Raw genomic sequence first — 18,908 nt, forward strand, 5'->3', positions numbered from 1 at the left:
AATGAAAATGGTGTAAGTTGCCAAACAGTCAGCATAGGTCAGCATAATTGCTTTCCTAATATGACACCTGTACATAACAATATCTTAGTTATTAAATACTCAGCCAGATTCTTTATGCTCTGCCATGGGATTAATATATTTTCCACAACTTCCACATTAGTCACTTGCCTACCAGGTTACACTACTTTCCAACAATCGGAGAGAGAAATTCCTAAACTAGGCGCAGGATGGGAGCTTTCAACAATTAGAATTACTACAGATTAAAGACCTCTTAAGAATGGGAGGGGAGAGAGAGCAGGAGGGAGGAGGGAAAGGAGAAGAGAGAAGGAATTCATTTAAGAATGAAACACTAAAAAAAAAAAAAAAAAAGAATGAAACACTATGGCTGAGAGGTCTTGCGAAATTCTGTAAACGTGTGCTCTTCGTCCTCAAGGGCACATGTAGACACTAGAGATTTTGCACGTGTGCATAAACACCGATTAAATCTCAAACTGGAGGTTTTGGTATTTGAAATGAATTTGATTAGATGGTTACAAAAAGGAATGCAGGTCAGCGAGTGTGGTTAAATGATTTGAAGAGGAATGCAGGTCAACTTCCGAACACCGTGCCACTTTCCCATGAACCTGCCCCAGTTGTAGAATGTGAGACTGAGGAAAACGCGTTCCACTGATTACTTATCAATTGTTACTGCACTGTGTATTTAATTACGCTTGGTCCTCTGGGCATCTACACAGTCGTCTTCTTCATTTTGATAATCATTTTACTATAGCACCTAATCTTGCTTTGAATATTACTGTGATATATATCCACTTGGATTCAGAGTTCCTGTTGTCTTTGTAAGTAATTCACCTTTTTTCTTACCTATTGTACCTTGAGACCAAACCCAGGTGTTTGGTGATGTTTGGATAGGCTTACAGATGATGCTCATCCCAACCAATGGCAACAAAGGGATTTAGATGCCATGGGGATTAAAGCTGTAATGGGCTGGTTTTTTGGCTTTGTCTCTAAACAGCTTCTGGTGGGTTAATATAACGAAAACTTTTCCCCTTGGATAAGCTATGCAAAGACATTAGAACTGGTTACCTCTAAGTTGCAGAAGAAAGCCATCAGTGAAAGGAATGCATCAGTAATTATAATCCTTTCTGTTCTAAATTGGAATAAATTCTATGTCCAAACAGCTTTGGGAAAGAAGAACTCTGAAAATGAAGCAAGGCTTTCAGCCTTCTTAGATATGACTCTGTTGTGAGTTTTACTCTTTTCTCTAAATTTATAGCTTTTGGTTCCCAAGTCCTCAGCCTGGGGACATATGGTCTTCCTTAGGAGAAAACAAGGGGAGAAAAGTTAAATTCATATTGAACTGGATGAGGATAGCTGATGGCTGATGAAAAATCTTCCTTGTAAATCATGGGAAATGTTTTAAAGGTGGTTTGTGGGAAGAATAGAAAAAGATGTCATTGTTGATAGACTAAGTATTGTTAAATGTAAAGTCTAGGGCAACCCTGGAGTGTAGAGGTTGAGCACACTGATCTGGGTGTTAAATTCTCTGAGTTTAAATCTTAGCTTCATCTCGTACCATCCTCAAAGCTGGTTAATGTGGGTGGGTCCTAGTTTCCACTACTACAAAATGGAACACTAGGAGTGTCTCTGTCGCCAGATTGTTACGATAATTGATTAAGTCAACATTCTAAGAGAACTTAGAGTTGAACACACTAAGAATATTAATAGGTATTTGTCAAATGAACTCTGGAAAGCCAATAGCACCTCTGCGAATTCCCTGGAAATGTGGGTTCTAAAGCCCACTGCTATTCTAGCTGGCTGTGAAGTTCACTACTTCTCTGCTTGTGTCATGGCATTAAATAGCACTAGGATTCTTTGCTCCTTAAACCAGAATAGAAGTACTTCTTGGATTCCTATGCAGTATGTGTATAGTTATCCACGACTCTACTTTTATTATGATCACTGAGATTACATGAAATGTTATTTGGGAAACCTTTCAGTTTGGGTTTAAGTCTTGTCACTGGTACTCTGTCAATTTAAGATTTTTTTTTTAATGCGGATCTTGTAATTTGATATCTAACTTTGGATTCTAAATGACATTTAATATTTCTCCCAGACCTCCATTGGCGATTTGATGCACAAATCAGGAATGGATGAAGAAGTAATTTGAAAAATGAAACATCTTTAGTGAGAGAAGCATTGTCAGTATCTTTAACTCTAGGGCTGACAATATGATTTTGATGTGTTTACCCTTAATGTGGTAGAAATGGAAAAATATAGTTCTTGGAAAAATGCGAAGTATCTTGTTATGCATTTATCCAGCATAGTAATATTTTTGAGAACCTGCTGTGCACTGGGAAATGTACTATTTGTTTAGGATTTATTGGGGGTGAAGAGAACAGACACACCAGACTGCCCTTATAGATACTCATAACACATATATTTCAGTATTGCTAAGAGTTATGAAGGCAGAAAACAGATTATTGTGGCAGAAAAATAAAGGATCTGGGGCACCTGGGTGGCTCAATCAGTCAAGCATCTGCCTTTGGCTTGGGATCCAGCCCTGTATCAGGCTCCATGTTCAGCAGGGAGTCTGCTTCGCCCTCTACACCTCCCCTCCTTGTGCTCAGTCTCTCTCTCTCTCTGTCTCTCTGTCTCTCTCTCTCAAATAAATAAAACCTTTTTTAAAAAGCAAAGGATCTAATATAACACTGGGTGGTCAGGGAAGGCCTCTGAGATTTGAAGAATGAAAGGAAGCCAACCCTATGAACCGTGAGAGGAGAGTCCCAGACAGAGAAACCAGCTGGAACTGAAGAGCACCCATCCAAGCAACTACTAAGCAACCAAAAAGAGTGTTCAAAGTAGTTCTCAAATAATTAAGTGATTTAAGGAGGGACACAGTAATCTATCTCTTGGACTGGCACCCCTTGCATATAAAAACAACAACACCCTTAACCATACATTCAGGAAACACAAGTAGAAATGCCGACCCATTAAAAGTGCTTGCAAAGCTCTGTGAGGACAGTATCACTGCATATTGCTCATCCCTAGACAGCAAGTCTTCAGAGAAAGTGGAAGCTCCTCTGGCATCCTCTTTGTCATGAAGATCAATCTATTGAACGTGTGCAGCTGAGGTGGGAAGGAGATTAATTGCTCCAAAACCATAAACAGTTGAGACTGGAACACAAAATACTTTCCAGAGCAAGTGAGGTAGCAGGAAATCGTGCAGGGGTTGAAAAGGTCTATGAGAATCATAAATAATGAAGGACCTCATCTAAAAATGTTTGGTCTCTAATGTGGAATTTAAGAATTGTGACTTAGAAATTTGGAGCATGTTTCCTCAGCTCTAACATTCCACATTTTCTAACATCTGTCATGACCTTGGCAATGGCTTTACTAAGCGAGACTGACGAGGGGAAAAGAACTTGGAATCTTGGTACAGATTTGAGGAAATGAGCATTTTTGAAAAAACCCAATCTATTGTTCACAGCATCCTGAACTACCCAGAACTATGTAGTATTATATAAAAAGCATAACAAGCCCACAGCAAATACTTTAAGTATAGGCTACAGGGTCCCTGTAGGGCTGCGTGTTTCAGTACGGCAGCCACTAGCCAGAGGTAGTTATTGAGCACTTGAACTGTGGCTAGTCCAAATTGAGACATGCTGTAAGTGTGATATATATGTCAGATCTCACAGTCTCAGTACAGAGGAGAGTGTAAAACATCCCACTAATCACCGTGTAATGTTTGGATATATTGGATTAAAATAAAATACTGAAAATTAATTTCATTATACACTTTTTAAATCCCAATACTTCAACCCTTAACTTTGCACATTCCACTCACATTCTATTGCTATTGGACAGCTCTGTTCTAGGAGCAGACCTCACCATGCCTGTTCTCTAAACATCCATCCTAAACCATTTTATCAAAATGAATGGCATTTATCATAAATGAGTGGCAGTGTTGTCAGAGGAATAAAACAGGTGGCTAACCAGGTTTAGGTTTAGGTGGAAGGTAACAGAAGGATGTGACAGTTATACAGTACCGGAAAAATTGATGCTTGGTAGAAAACTCATCAATAAGGGTTGGAAGGAAATTACTGAGGTGCTCTAAAGATGCTTCCAAAGAAGGAAACCAGGAACAGAAAAAAAAAAAAAAAAGCAAAATAAAGCAAGAGAGTACTTTATCCTTGTGCCCAGTGACTGAGGGTCCTTCTGACTGCTTGCACTTTGTTTTTCTTTTTTTAAGATTTAACTCACCTATTCATGAGAAACACACATAGGCAGAAACATAGGCAGAGGGAGAAGCAGACTCCCTGTGGGGAGCCTGATGCGGGACTAGACCCCAGGACCCTGGAATCATGACCTGAGCCAAAGGCAGATGCTCAACCACTGAGCCACCCAGGCATCTCTGCTTGAGTATTTTTAAACAAAAGAGCATGCATAATTCTCCAAACCTATACCCCACCTCCCCATCCCTCCCTCCAAAACAACAACTGAACAAGCACAAAATAAGCCTTTGCAATCAGTGAGCTATAAGACACCCCATATATACCCTGAAAATTTCATGGCAACAGCTCTACTCCATGTGGACTATGTAACAGATGTTGATGATGCTTAGCATGAGCTGAGGACAGAGGAAAAAACTTTCCTACCTTCATATTTGGCTGAAGGAAAAGTCTTTTCCCTTGAAAAGATCTGTGTAAATGTACGCTATTAGCAAACTAGCTAATACGTCAGACTTCAAAGTGACCAGACTGTATATTCACTGTTTTACTAATCCTCTGGCTTCCCCTGTTTTGAAATAGTTCTAGAAAAATCCATTTTGGAATATTTTGCCCTTGGCTCTAACACTTGGCAGAGGAGTTCACTGTCCTCTGCTCTTCCTTGTGTTAGTTATAAAGCCGTTTGTCATCTCTAGTATCCGGAACACCTGCTTTTTTTTTAAAGGACTGCTGGCACAGGGAAAAGAACATAAGTTATTTTTATGCAAAACTCACCAGCTCAAGACTTTTAAAACGCCTATCTGAAAGACTGTATTTTCTTCCCCTGTAATCAAATAGGAAATCTTAAAAATCTGAATTTTTCATTTTACCAGAGTTTCCTTTTGAGATAAATCACTGGAAGGTAAGTGACAGGATAGTTGGGCAAGACAGGGAAAGAGCCTTTTGCTCGAAATAAGATACACAAGGGAAGAAAATCACTGGCAATCATGTCTTCTCATCCAGTGAGAGAGTTTTAAAGAACTTTTGGAAGCCTAGGGAGGGAAGAGATCCAAGAATTTATGAAGACCAAGAAGATGAGAGAGGCTCTATTACTTCTTCTTCTGGAATGTGACACATTTTAAAACCCCATGTTTAGTGTGTATCTGTAGTTTTTGCCTACTTAGCAGAATTTCTCCCTTCTAGTAAGAGCTATTTTTCTTCTGGGGAAGAAAAGGGAGAACTCATCCTTCCTCAATGGACAGATCTGTTTATCACTTGACCTACCTCCCTCACCATAGGGATGGGCACATGGCCAAGACTAGCCAATCAGAGTCTCTCACTCTCTAGTGGCCCTAGAGCTTGCAGAGGGATGGGAGATTTGTTGAGCGACTGAGAGAGAGGCATTCTCTCTTGTTCTATAGGGTTATTAGCTGTCAGAGTGACATGAATCTAGGGCAGCCAAGTTGGCCATCTCTGCTCCCCCAAGAGCCTAATGGAGAATGGAGCCAACAAAGAGAAAGGTACTACTGGGAGGGGTAAAAAAGAAAGAAAAACATTTTTTAAAGATTTTATTTATTCATGAGAGAGAGAGAGACATAGGCAGAGGGAGAAGCAGGCTCCCTGTGGGGAGCCCAATGTGGGACTTGATCCTGTAACCCCGGGATCATTCCCTGAGCCCAAGGCAGACTCTTAACCACTGAGTCACCCAGGCATCCCAAGAAAAAAAACATTGATGAAAAAATGTAAGCCCCTGGATTTCTTACTCACGTGATCCCCAAATTCCCACTCTGCTTTCCTTTTCAGCGTAAGTTAATTTAGCTGGACTTCTGTCACGAGTAATCAAAAGTCAAAAGACTCACAGCTAGTACCCTAAGTTCAAGAGCAAATAAAAACTGTAAAAAAAAAAAAAAAAAAAAAGAAAAAGAAAAAGAAAAGAGGGAAAGAAAACAAAAAAGGATAACACGGGCCTCCCAAAGTAGAGAAAAGAAAGAGGAAAAGTGGAAATGATGACATAATTTCTCCTTCCTTCTCTCAATGAGTTAGCATAAATTACACACGCACAGTCAGAAATTCTAAAGAGACTATCAATCTTATCGTACCCACTGGAATTGAACACTGACTAAATCATCACAATGAAATGGACAATTTTTGGCATACAAGGTGCTCTGCAGGCAAAAGTGCACGTTTTTGAACCGTCTCTCTCAGTTCTTTCCATATTGCTTTTCTATTTTGCCACTTCCCTCTTTTTTAAATAAAAAATGACTATTAAGGAATCAATCAACTGATATGTGCTCATTTTTAAAGAAATATTAGTAAAGAAGTCAATTCATTAGAAAAGAAAAATCCAAACCTTACTTTTCAAACCTCTTCTTCAAGTGTGTGTTTGAATGTACCCTTTCAATCCTTCTCCTTGAGTGTATCAAAAAGTATCTGTTTTCCTTTTAATACAAAATTGAATCAGAATTGGATCTTGTTCCCCACTTAACTTTTTTTTTTAATTGAAAACATCTGGGATCCCTGGGTGGCGCAGCGGTTTGGCGCCTGCCTTTGGCCCGGGGCGCGATCCTGGAGACCCGGGATCGAATCCCACATCGGGCTCCCGGTGCATGGAGCCTGCTTCTCCCTCTGCCTGTGTCTCTGCCTCTCTCTCTCTCTCTGTGACTATCATAAATAAATAAAAATTTAAAAAAAAAAAAAAAAAAAAAAAAGAAAACATCTTACAGACATCTTTTCATGTAAAATGTATAGGTCTACCTCGTTTTATATTTAGTGGCTCACAAATATTTCAATGTATTGATGGACATTTAGTCTGTCTCTAGGTTTTTGCTTGCTTTTGCTATTAGAACTAGAGATAAAACAACCTTCAATCTATTATACTGTTCCCTCTTTTAAATTATGATTACTTTTATTATTGTTACAGTAGTTTCTTACAAACTATGAACTAGTGATCAGGAAAAAATCTTCATCTTGCATACATGCTTGTGTGCACACACACTGGGTCTCATGAAATACACAGCAGTGAGGCATGATTTGAAGTGTGACATGAAGAGAGACATGGATATAAATTATCTGGCCCAGGATGGATGAGGTCTACACTCACAACCACACGTGTGCAGCTGCCTTCCCTAGGGTTACAGATGTTGGCAGATGACTGACCTCCTAACCTACATCTCTGCCATTTTTTGTTGTCAGCTTCCATCAATGACCACATAAGACAGTTAGGAAAACAGCTCTTCACCTTTGGGCAGATGCCTGTTATCCATTTGTCTAGATCAAGAGGCTTATAAGTACGTCCAATTCAGAATTCTGTAGGGCCATTTGCCAGGGCAGGATTGACAATTCAGTTGATACTGTTCAATCAGCCAGTGGACAAGATTCATTTATTTTATCTTCCGCTTTGGATTCTTCTCCAAGGAAACTTCTAGAGGTTTAAAAATAGTTTAGACCCTTTTTGCTTTTGTATCATTATTAAAATTTTATTTTTTAAAAGATTTTATTTATTTATTCATGAGAGACAGAGAGAGAGAGAGAGAGAGAGAAAGAGAGAGAGAGAGAGAAAAGCAGGCTCCATGTAGGGAGCCTGACGTGGGACTTGATCCGGAAACTCCAGGACCACACCCTGGGCTGAAGGCAGGCACTAAACCCCTGAGCCATCCAGGGATCCCCACTTTTGTATCATTATTAAACCTGCAGACAGCATCAGCCCTTCTTTTGAGGGGGGCAGGGAGGGTTATGACACTTCACACGATTGAAGCCTGAGTCAATTACCTGTGATATTTTCCTCTAGCTTCTCCAGGTAGGGGAAGTTGAAAAAGCGATCCCTTCTTGGGGTGGGTTATCATCTGGCTTAATTTTCTTTATGCTGGCATTTTCGTGTCTGAAGCTGGGAGGTAAAATGCACTGACTGATGTGTACCTCTTGTTCTCAGATAACGTGAGTTGCCCAGGATGTGCTGGTACCTCCCCTGAGGCCCCAGAGAAGCAGCAGGGCCCACTTACACTTCTATTCCATTTTCTTCAATTCTTACCCAAAGTAAGAAAATAACATGAGACGATTTTCTAGTGAAATCTCCAATATTAGCAGATGATTTGGCCAATGAACACTAGCCAGTAAAAACAGGAAGGCCTGCCTCTTTGCTGATGAGGAAGACAATTCCTGATGGCAGAGTCCTGTCCCCCAGTAAACTGTAGAATGGCACTTGAAGCACAGGTCACCAGACTTCTGGGTTATTATTTTGTTTTTCATTGGCAATCATCAATGAGTCGTAAATGGCTGCTGTCAAAGCAGGGTCCCTTCCTTACTCAAGGCCAGTGCTTGGCTGCAAAACTGTGGGGTAGGCAAAGCTTATGTCAAGTAAATGGACCACCTCACTTCACTTTTCAACTACCCTCTGTCTGTCAAAATAGGTCCTGACTTTCTTACCTCTAGAAATCCACTATCCTCATCCTGGGCTGGTCTGTCTGGGACCACACTTCATTCATAGATCGGGACTGTATACTACCTTCCAGACTTTTCTGTCTCCAACCAACACATGCCACCAAAACATACTTGTCTTGTGTCCCATTCCATCTGGATCCTAATGGAATCTGGAGTAAAGCTGATAAACTCACATAAGTGCAGGATGCTGTGGGTACATTTCTTGGATCATGTGTGTAGTTAACAGGCTCCTCATAAATCTGGTTAGAATCTCCTTTGTGTAAAAGAAATGAATATTGTGGTGAGGCTCTTAGGCACTTTCTTGTGAGAGGCAGTCGGGGACAGAGTTGCTTTCAGAAATTCCTTAAAGTACATTAAGAGTCAGCTCCCTACCACACCAACCTAGGCTGGCCTTTTGCCTTTGCCGTTTTGACAGGAAACTTCATGGAATATCCTAACAGAGCTGCAACTATAACTTAGCAGTCATTACACTCGTCCCCACGGCAGACGAAGAGACCTCTGCCAGGGAACATTCTCCCACATAAGTCAGCCTCTTGACGGTCCACGAGATGGGTAGTGAAAGATCTTGGTGTTTGCAATGCGTGGATTCTACTGATGACTTTCCTCACACTTACCTCTCACTCTGTCAGGGCTACACTGCCCCTGTCTTTTCGAAGGCACATGAGTTTCTAGGTGTGCTGACTGCTTCTATAGAACCTCATTTAGATGCCTACCGTGTTATGTTCAGCAAGGGAGCTAAAAACAAAAAACAAACCAAAAAACCTCACAACATGAGTCAAATTGGGATGAAGAAGACAGCATTGTTCCAACTGAATAAAACATCCAGCCATGGCTTTTTTTTTTTTTTTTTTTTGTCTTCTCAATTCAGTCCCATATTTTCTGATACCTTTATATTCCCTGTTTCATATTATGATTGTTTTTTTCTTTAAACAGTATACAGATGGCCCTGGACATACCATGGTTTGACTTCACAACTTTTCTACCTTATCATGGTGCAAATGCAATATGCATTCAGTAGAAGTGGTACTTTGAATTTTGATCTTTGCCCAGGCAGCGAGGTGCAGTGTGATACCCTGTCATCCAGTGATACCCTGGAGCCACCACTTCCAGTCAGCCATGCGGTCACAAAGGTAAACAGCCAACACACTGACAACCATTCCATCAGCATACAACCACTCTGTTTTTCACTTTCAGCACAGTATTCAATCAATCTCATGAAATATTCAGCACTTGGTGATAAAAATAGGCTTTGTGTGAGATGATTTTATCTAACTGTAGGCTACTGTAAAGGCTCTGGGCACATTTATGGTAGGCTACGCTAAGCCACAACCTAGGTATTAAATGCATTCTTGGCTTCCGGTATTTTCAATTTATGATGGGTGTATTGGGATGTGACCCCATCAGAAGCTGAGGAAGCTCTCTGGACTCTGTAGGATTTCAATCTTATTTCCCACGCAGCAACTAAAAATGCAGTATGTCATATAAGTGATTTTTGATTAGGATCCTAGGGAAGAGAATTTAATCCAAGATTGTTAGGAAAAAGGTGATCTATTTGTTTTTCTTAAATATCAGTAGAAATTCACTTCACAGACTGCTATGTTTCCTCTAAATATGTACTTAAATTCAATTGATTAATCTCTGGTCAATCCTTATAGTTCCATTAAGTCCTTTTATAAGGTAGTTTGAAATAGCTGACTGATGTTCTTATTACCAGGGGAGATTTTCCTGGCTACTTAACTATTTCGGACATGGTTATATCTATACACAGAACTTTCTCATTTTTCCATAGGCGAAGGCCTTTGTTCAATTTGTATAGCTTCAGCACAACATAAAGGAAATTTATAGGTCCAACATCAATTTTATATTCAACAAAGTAGCTATTTGAAGGATAAAGAATAATTGAAGACTTTGATTTAGCTTGCATTAAGCTCTCATATATCAGTTATAAAATAAAAATTTATTTGCCTTTCCCTCAATTAAATATGTTCACATTCAAGACAAGAATGACACAGTAGGGGAAAACCTCTCATCTCAAGAAATTTAACCAAAATAATATTGCAGTTATAAATCCCTAATCGGAGGATCTTAATGTTGGTGACAGGACATTAGGAACAAGCTAATTGGCAATGTAAGAAAGACCTAGGGCAGGAGGGAGATTTTTAAATCAATAGAGTAAACAACTGGCTGACATTGGATAGATAAGAGAAACTTGTTTCTGAAAGCTGCATTTCCCCATTGCTCTCAGCCTGAGAAAGGTTGAATTTATAATGTGAAGTGGCAAGCAGGAGATGAATCCAGGGATTTCAGTCTGGGGCTTTGCCATAGTCCTAAATCATCCCAATGGTCTCAGCTCATGCTTCCCTCCTTTCTCTTCAAACCATCTGGCAAGGCAATAAAAATACTTGTCATTTTAGCATTTTGAAGCAAAGGCTTAGGAGGGAGGCAGAATTTTATCAAGAATTTTTTTTTCAATAAAACACGCTAATGGCCTGAATCTATTTGGCTATGAGAGTGGAGCCCTTCCTCTTCCGCCCACCTAGCCTCAAAGGGTCTTCCACTCTGTGACATAATTACTACTAACCAGAACATTTTCCGTTGACTTCTATCTTGCATTAATAGTACTTTTGAAAGTTAAAAAATTATTATTGTTATTATTATTATTTGCAGCTTTGCAGCTGCTATGTTGCCCAGTGTCAGGAATACCATTTACTCCTAGATGTGCTCCAGAGGATGTTATTACCATAGACTACAAAGTGAGCAGTGACCCCAGACTCTGTACAAGAAGGTAGCCCTCGCTCGGGCTGTCTAGAATGGCTTGAGGAAATATAAAAGGGGGTAGGCAGCCACAGAGGCACAAGAATTCAGAGAAAGGGATACTCTGGAAAACAAATCCTTTTGTGAAATCTGTGAAAATAATGGGAAATGTTGACCCAAGTTATTTGGGTATGAAAGAGAAGGGTGGCTCCTGAAGGCTTGAGGACAACCTGAAGGCAGGCATTTTGAATTTGTCTCCACAAGTACACACCTCCCTGCGTCTGCTGTCAAAATGGATCACAGATCTGGGATCCTCAAGGAGCTTATTCCTAGAAGAGCTGATGCAGAATAAAGAGACTCGGCTTATGTGTATAGAGGAAGGAAAACCCAGGGGTGGTGCGAGAGGAGTCGCTAAGGAATGTGTTTTCCTCAAATTCTTCCTTTTCATTAATCTTAGCATATTTCAAAGTCTAGAGTGTTGGTTCTCCCACTCAAAATACCCAAGTATGAGCCCTGGACTCTATGCAACAGGGGTGCCTGGCTCACCTGCCTTTGGCTCAGGTCATGATCTAAGGCTTCCAGGATCGAGTCCTTCTTCTTCTTTTTTTTTTTTTTTTAATTGGAGTTCAATTTGCCAAAATATAGCATAACACTCAATGCTCATCCCATTAAGTGCCCCCCTCAGTGCCCGTCACCCAGTCACCCCAACCCCCCGCCCACCTCCCCTTCCACCACCCCTTGTTCGTTTCCCAGAGTTAGGAGTCTCTCGTGTTCTGTCTCCCTCACTAATATTTCCCACTCATTTTCTCTCCTCAGGCTCCCTGCTCAGCAGGGAGTCTGCTTCTCCCTCTCCTCCCTGTTTGTGCTCTCTCTCACAATCTCTGTCACTGTCTTCATCTCTCTTGCAAATAAATAAATATTTTTTTTTCAAAGATTTTATTTATTTTTTCATGAGAGACACACAGAGAGAGGCAGAGACACAGGCAGAGGGAAAAGCAGGCTCCATACAGGGAGCCCGATGTGGGAGTAGATCCCAGGACTCCAGGATCATGCCCTGGGCCGAAGGCAGACACTCAACCGCTGAGCCACCCAGGTGTCCCAAGATATTTTAAAAAATATGTATGTAATGAACTTTAATTAAATACTCTCATTCTTAATAAAAGACTGAGAAATTAGGAGGAAAAATCAGTCTAGGATCATTGCATTTGGGTTTTACAAAGGCACATGCCTTTTCCTTTCTTTCTTAGCATAATGTTTCAACAACAGTTTAGGTTCTTGATTCCTACACATAAAACTGCCTAGACCTTGAAAACAACATTATCAGAAAAACTGTGGAACCATCACAGTGATGATCTCGATATGAAGTCGCCATGAAACATTTGACCCCCTTTGCCCTACAGGCAGCCTCTCCCTATTTATTTTTTTTAAGTTCTTTTTGAAAATATTATCTTAGAAAATTGAAATTAAGGTACTCTGAGCTCATGTGTATCTGACTCAAAATATTTTGCATGTGAAACAGCCAAGTTAGAGAAAAAGTGGTTCAGCTGCAGGAACCATGTGACACCTATAAAGAAGGCATTCCAAGGGGGGGCGTTTTTTCATGGTGAGCCAAATAAGAAGCAGCTGGGGCTGCAGCATTCCTCCTCATCCCAGACAGTCCAAAACTGGGAACTGAAGTGCCAGCTTTATGTGTACACTGCAAGAGCTTATCTTTAAATAGTCTTGCCGTCAAATTCATCTTTCATCTATTAATAGGAATGGCCCCTCCAGCTCACACCAAAGGGGCCTAAGTCTCCAAGGAAAAGTGTAGAATCCTTATTCTCTTGTGCTTTGATGACTAGGTGCCTGGATGTGCACAGATCATCATGAAGAGGCATAAATCCACGAACTGTGAAAATACAAATCTGCCCTAATGGGTCAGCAGTGAGGCAGTTCCAAAACAAATATCCTTGGAACAGGCAAAGCACCTGGTGAAAGGATTTTAACATGAGCCAAAATAGCTGGGAAATTCTATCAGGAGCTGGTCCCCAATAGTACCGGGATGTACGTGAAAGGCAAAGAGGGCTTTAAGCATAACGAACGCCTTCAGGGCCAAGAAAATGGGAAGATATTTTAGCTATTGTCACGTTTGATCTAACCACAAAAGGCTGTTACCACAGAGATGTACCAGCTGGTTGCTCACCTTCCGGGCTGTGTAGTTTGTATAGTTTGAATGGAAGTCAGGGTGGGGACAGATGACCCTGGGACAGGTGTCCAAGAGGTAGTTCAAACAAGCAGTTACGTTGTATCCCTGTTTGCTGTCATAGCATCATTGCAGCCTCACATCCAGCCAACTCCTCAGGCTTCCTGAGCCTGTCTCCCCCTCTGAGGGAGGATTTTTGCACATGTAGGTAAACAAGAGTCTTAGGGTTTGTGAGTTGTGGTAGGCAGAGAACAACTTGGAAAATTTGTCATTTACATTGAGTGCAACCCACAGAGGAAAATTTGTGTTCATCCATGTCAGGAGTAGCAATGTTATCATCTACCCCCAACCCCATCACAACCACTGCATGGCCAGATCTACTGCACTGGGCTGTCCTAGATTCAAGAAGAGGTGGGCCACCCAGAGACCATGCCTGTCAGGGGAGTGAGGATGCTGTGGCCTGACCACTGGGGGAGATACTTACTCTAGGTCCAGGGCATGCCCTTGAGTCTGCTCAGACCTCCGACTGCCCAGCATGGCACAAGTTAGAATGGCCCACCCTCTCAGGGTGTCCCTAAGTGCTCAAGAACCCCTCAGACCTGCAGCGGGCCTCTTCTCACTTTTCATCTTTTTAAAAGATTTTATTTATTTATTCATAAGAGGCACACACACACAGAGGGAGAGAGAGAGAGAGAGAGAGAGAGAGAGAGAGGCAGAGACAGGCAGAAGGAGAGGTAGGTTCCATGCAGGGAGCCCGATGTGGGACTCGATCTGGGACCCAGGATCACACCCCGAGGTGAAGGCAGATGCTCAACCACTGACCCACCCAGGCGTCCCTCTTCCCACTTTTCAAAGTAGTGGTGGTCCTGCACACAGTGGGGAAGGTCTGAGTCACTCTGTGATGTGCAGATATACACCTTTGGATAGGGAAGTAGGAACTAGCCCACAGCTGCTGTCAGCACCTGGGCCACATTGTACCACCCCAGATGCCTGCTCATTCAGGGGGTGCTCTTTGCTCCAAATCCTGGGGAATTCATGTTCTCCTCCACCTGCCAAACAATCCTAGTCCTGATGGTACCCCAGTGACGGATGGCCTGGGTTATGAGTCTACCTGACCAAAACACGTTTTGCAGAGCCAAATATTTCCATCAGTACAAAATAAACATGTTTGCCAAGAACTACAAACCCACAATTCCAATATGTTAACACTTGTGAAAGATAAAGATACCAAACAATCAGTTTCCTTGGATTTTTTAGTCTCCTGTGTGAACTCTAACTATTGTTCTTAATTACCTTTCAGTTCCTACTTGGACACCAGGGTAATTACAGATTTTAAGAGGAACCTGCGTGTCAGGATAAGAGTCACCAATATAGTCCCTAAAAAATAATTGTCACGCATCATCATATGGAGTGATTTGTCTGATGTGGAACACTTCATAATTTGGAACCAATGCTTTAAAACTTTGTACTCAAATAGTTATGCACCCTTTAAAATAATTGTAACTCCAGCTATTCAGAGAACCACAGTCTTCATATGTTTCTGCATAAAGTATTATCTATGGAAGAAAACTCTGATCTCATGCTCATGATGTAATGTATATCAGAGGCCAGTTGGTTCAGGTGAGTGAACTAGACCTTCACATAAGGAAAAAAACTCATATTGGATCTCTTTGCATGGGATGTGGTATTTGACATTACCACATCAGCGCATAAGCAATTGTTTTCTTTGGAGGTTCTTCATGTTGGATTGATTGCTAGAGAAAATGTACAGCCATGTTTTATTCTGAGCAGTAAGAGTTTAGACATTTTGTTTATAAGGTTAACATGAAATCCACTCATCAGAGTTGAGGGTAAGCTCCATGGGGCAATGTAGTAATTAAACTTCTCTGTGAAGTTGTGGGTTCTTAGATGGCATGTCTCCCAAGAAGTTCAGTCCTGCAATCCTGTGATTACAAGAGTTTGCTTCAGACGGGGAGGTTTGTGTGGGTGCCTGTGTGTGTGTGTGTCTGTGTGTGTGTAAGCAAATGCCTCTTAAGCCTCCTATCTACATGGCTGTTGGAAATACAGCTCATCAGGCTAAATTAAAAACACTCTTTGTTGATCTGAATATTTTCCTTTTTTTTGAAGTGTGCTGATTGAAACAGGTCTGCTATATGAGTTCACAATATCTCTATGGAATTAGAAAGTGGGAGGAGCAGGAAGGGGCATGCAGGGCTTTTGTGTTTACGTTTCAAGACCTTCCTTATAGGTTGTTCTTATTATGTCTCCCATTAGTCAAATTAGAGGTGGAGCAGAAGAAAAGCCAACTATTTTAACATTTAAAAATTTTTCGAGATCAAAACCTGAGGTTTTTAAAAGTATCTGAAGAAAGGAATCACTCAGTTTTGTCTGGGACTTGATCAACACACTCAAACCGCACATAACTTCACAACTGTAAGGCTCATTACATTGTATTTTGCTATTTTTTTACTAAGATAGGAATCACTTTCCAGTTATTGGAAGTGGTTCTTTACAGTTTCCATGAAATTTAAGATCACTTTTCCAATAGTTCACATGTGGTACGATCACCTTCCTTCCTTTATGTCTTTTTCCTTCTGTACTCCAACACACACACACACACACAAATACATAAATGCACAAATACACACACACACATTTGGGGGATGGCCAGGTTCTGGGGAGGCAGGCAAAGAGAAAGTTTAAATTTGTGAGCAGATACTTTGTTAAGACTTTGAGACACTGATGTTAAGACTTTACTAAGCATCTAATATGAAAGTGTACAGATGAGCATCAGAAAAGACAGCCCCATGGACACCTGGGTGGCTCAGTGGTTGAGCGTCTGCCTTCGGTTCAGGTTGTGATCCTAGGCTCCTGGATTGAGTCCCACAGGGCTCCCTACCAGGAGCCTGCTTCTCCCTCTGCCTACGTCTCAACCTCTCTCTGTGTGTCTCTCATGAATAAATACAATCTTAAAAAAAGAAGAAAAGAAGTCCTCAATGAACTAATATACAAATGAAAAAAAATCCCAGCCCCCCCTGAAACTCTTTAGAGGATTAATAGTAAACGACATATGTACTTAAATTATTTACTACCTGAACTTCGCTGGGTCCAAACAGCCACAAACATGGAAGAAATTTACAACCGATGTATTCTCACACTGACTTTGGCAAAGATCTACTCCTTGTAATGCCCTGTGTTGAGGAGTATCCAGTTCTCTTGTTCTGTGGACATCAGCACAACCTCCCTTGGTACTTCAGTACCTTCCTAAAGCCTAGCCACACCCATCCCCACCATCACACACAGAATCCATGCCTGTCATTGATTTCCTGACTGCTACACTTTGCACCCACTTTCTCTTTTTCTATCTTCTTGCCAGGGAAAACGCTAAGATGATGTATTTATTTAGGTACTCGGGTTTTGTCATTCTTTAATTTCTGTAAAGTTTATCTTATGGATAAGGAGCTAGGTACCTGTAAGAAAGCCACTGGATGGCTAAAGAAGCATCACTGCACGGTAGTCACAGACGTGTCCCTGCAAATCCAAGCAAGCTTGAGCAACCAGTGTCAGAGATGGAATCAAGTCCATCCCTTTCCAGCACAGGTGGCCTCACCTTCCTCTTTGGCAATTCCAGACGGCCTTGACTCCTGCTCTGTTCTAAACCTTCACTCTCGGTCTGTTTAACCTAGCCTCCTTAAAAATTCCACCCGACATCATTCTTTCTGTAAAGCTAGTTTCCATGAGTTGGAAAGACTCATTTCCTCGGAACGCCGACTGCTCTTTGCTTATATAGCCTGTATCTTAGGGCATTTAAGACTTTCTATTTTGCACTGTTGATATTTCTGGATGTGTGTTCCTTTGAAGTCTGCTTGAGGGCACAGCATTATTTACCTTTCCGCTCTACTTCAGTGTCCAGCATGATTTTATGCATATGCTCTGTTCTTGAGAAATGTTAGTTGAATATGTGAACATAAAATTGAATAAATTAAGGGATAACAGAATAAACAAATGGCATGTTATCTATGATGTCAAGGTCCATACGTGATGGTGTGAAGAATAAATAAGATCTTGTGGTGGCAGCACCCAATCCTAGACGTCAGTTCCTAGACTGGATACTCCGAGTGTGATTTTCCTTGTGTGGAAATGATGAGATTTTCATTTTGCATTATAGAATCACTCCAATTAACAAACAATCCCACATTAACTATCTTACTGTTGGTAAATGTGCCATCATCAAAGAAAAAAATCCTCATGAATAAGCCTGAGTAGTAATGACAGAAGAAACATCATGTAAAGCCATAGTTTGGAGGAGATTAATATAGAAATGCCACTTTGTTAATATTTCACACGGAGAATTTGAGATTGTATTCACTCCCAATATACTTTTGGTTTCTCTCACACCACCTTGTTCCATATGGGATCTGGGGGAGCAATGCCATATTCTGTTTGTCTTGCAAGATCCCATAAGGAGAGCTTCATGTTTACAGTGTATGTCATTAGTATCATAAGCATTAGTCAATATTCCATAAAACAGATTAATAAGTCCCATTTGCCTCCCCATAGAATTATAATTTGATTCCTAGGTCTTTTCTGCATTGCTGAAAAATTCATTAAATGATTAGAAAATAGGAAAAGATTAGAACTGATTTTTTTTAAGTTTTAATTTGAAATAACTGGAGGTCCATATGAAGTTGTAAGAAATAAATCTGGGAGGTCCCATGTACTCTACCTGGTTTCCCTCCGTGGTAACGTCTTCTAAAATCACAACCAGGATACCGTTGTTAATACAGGCAAACAGCCTGTTGGTTGCTCTTTTGTAGCCATATCCACTTACCCCACTGCTTCACACTGGCATCCACTTAATCCTTTCCATTTCTATAATTCCATCATATTAAGAACGTCGTATAAATGGAATCATATAGCATGTAATCTTTTAGGATTGGCTTATTTCACTCAGCGTAACTCCCCAGAGATTCATCCGTGTTCTCAGAGGGTATGCCTTTTATTGTTGAGTAGTATTCTATGATATGGACATACCATAGTTTGTCTAACCATTCACCGGTGGAAGGGCATGTGTGTTATTTCCAGTTCTTGGCCATTATTAAAACACCCATTAATGTGTCTCTGTGAGTATAAGTTTTCAAGTCTTTGGGATTGCCCAAGGGCAATTGCTGGGTCATATGTTAGTTGCATATTTAGATGGGTAAGAAGCTGCTGAACTATTTTCCAGGGTAATAATAGCATTTTCCATCCTCATCAGTGACATATGGGTGAATTCAGAGTCTCTGTAATCTTGCCAGCATTTGGTGTCCTTGCTCTTTATTTTTGTTATT

The sequence above is a fragment of the Vulpes vulpes genome, chromosome 12 (genome assembly GCF_048418805.1).
Source record: "Vulpes vulpes isolate BD-2025 chromosome 12, VulVul3, whole genome shotgun sequence".
NCBI classification, from domain to species: Eukaryota; Metazoa; Chordata; class Mammalia; order Carnivora; family Canidae; genus Vulpes; species Vulpes vulpes.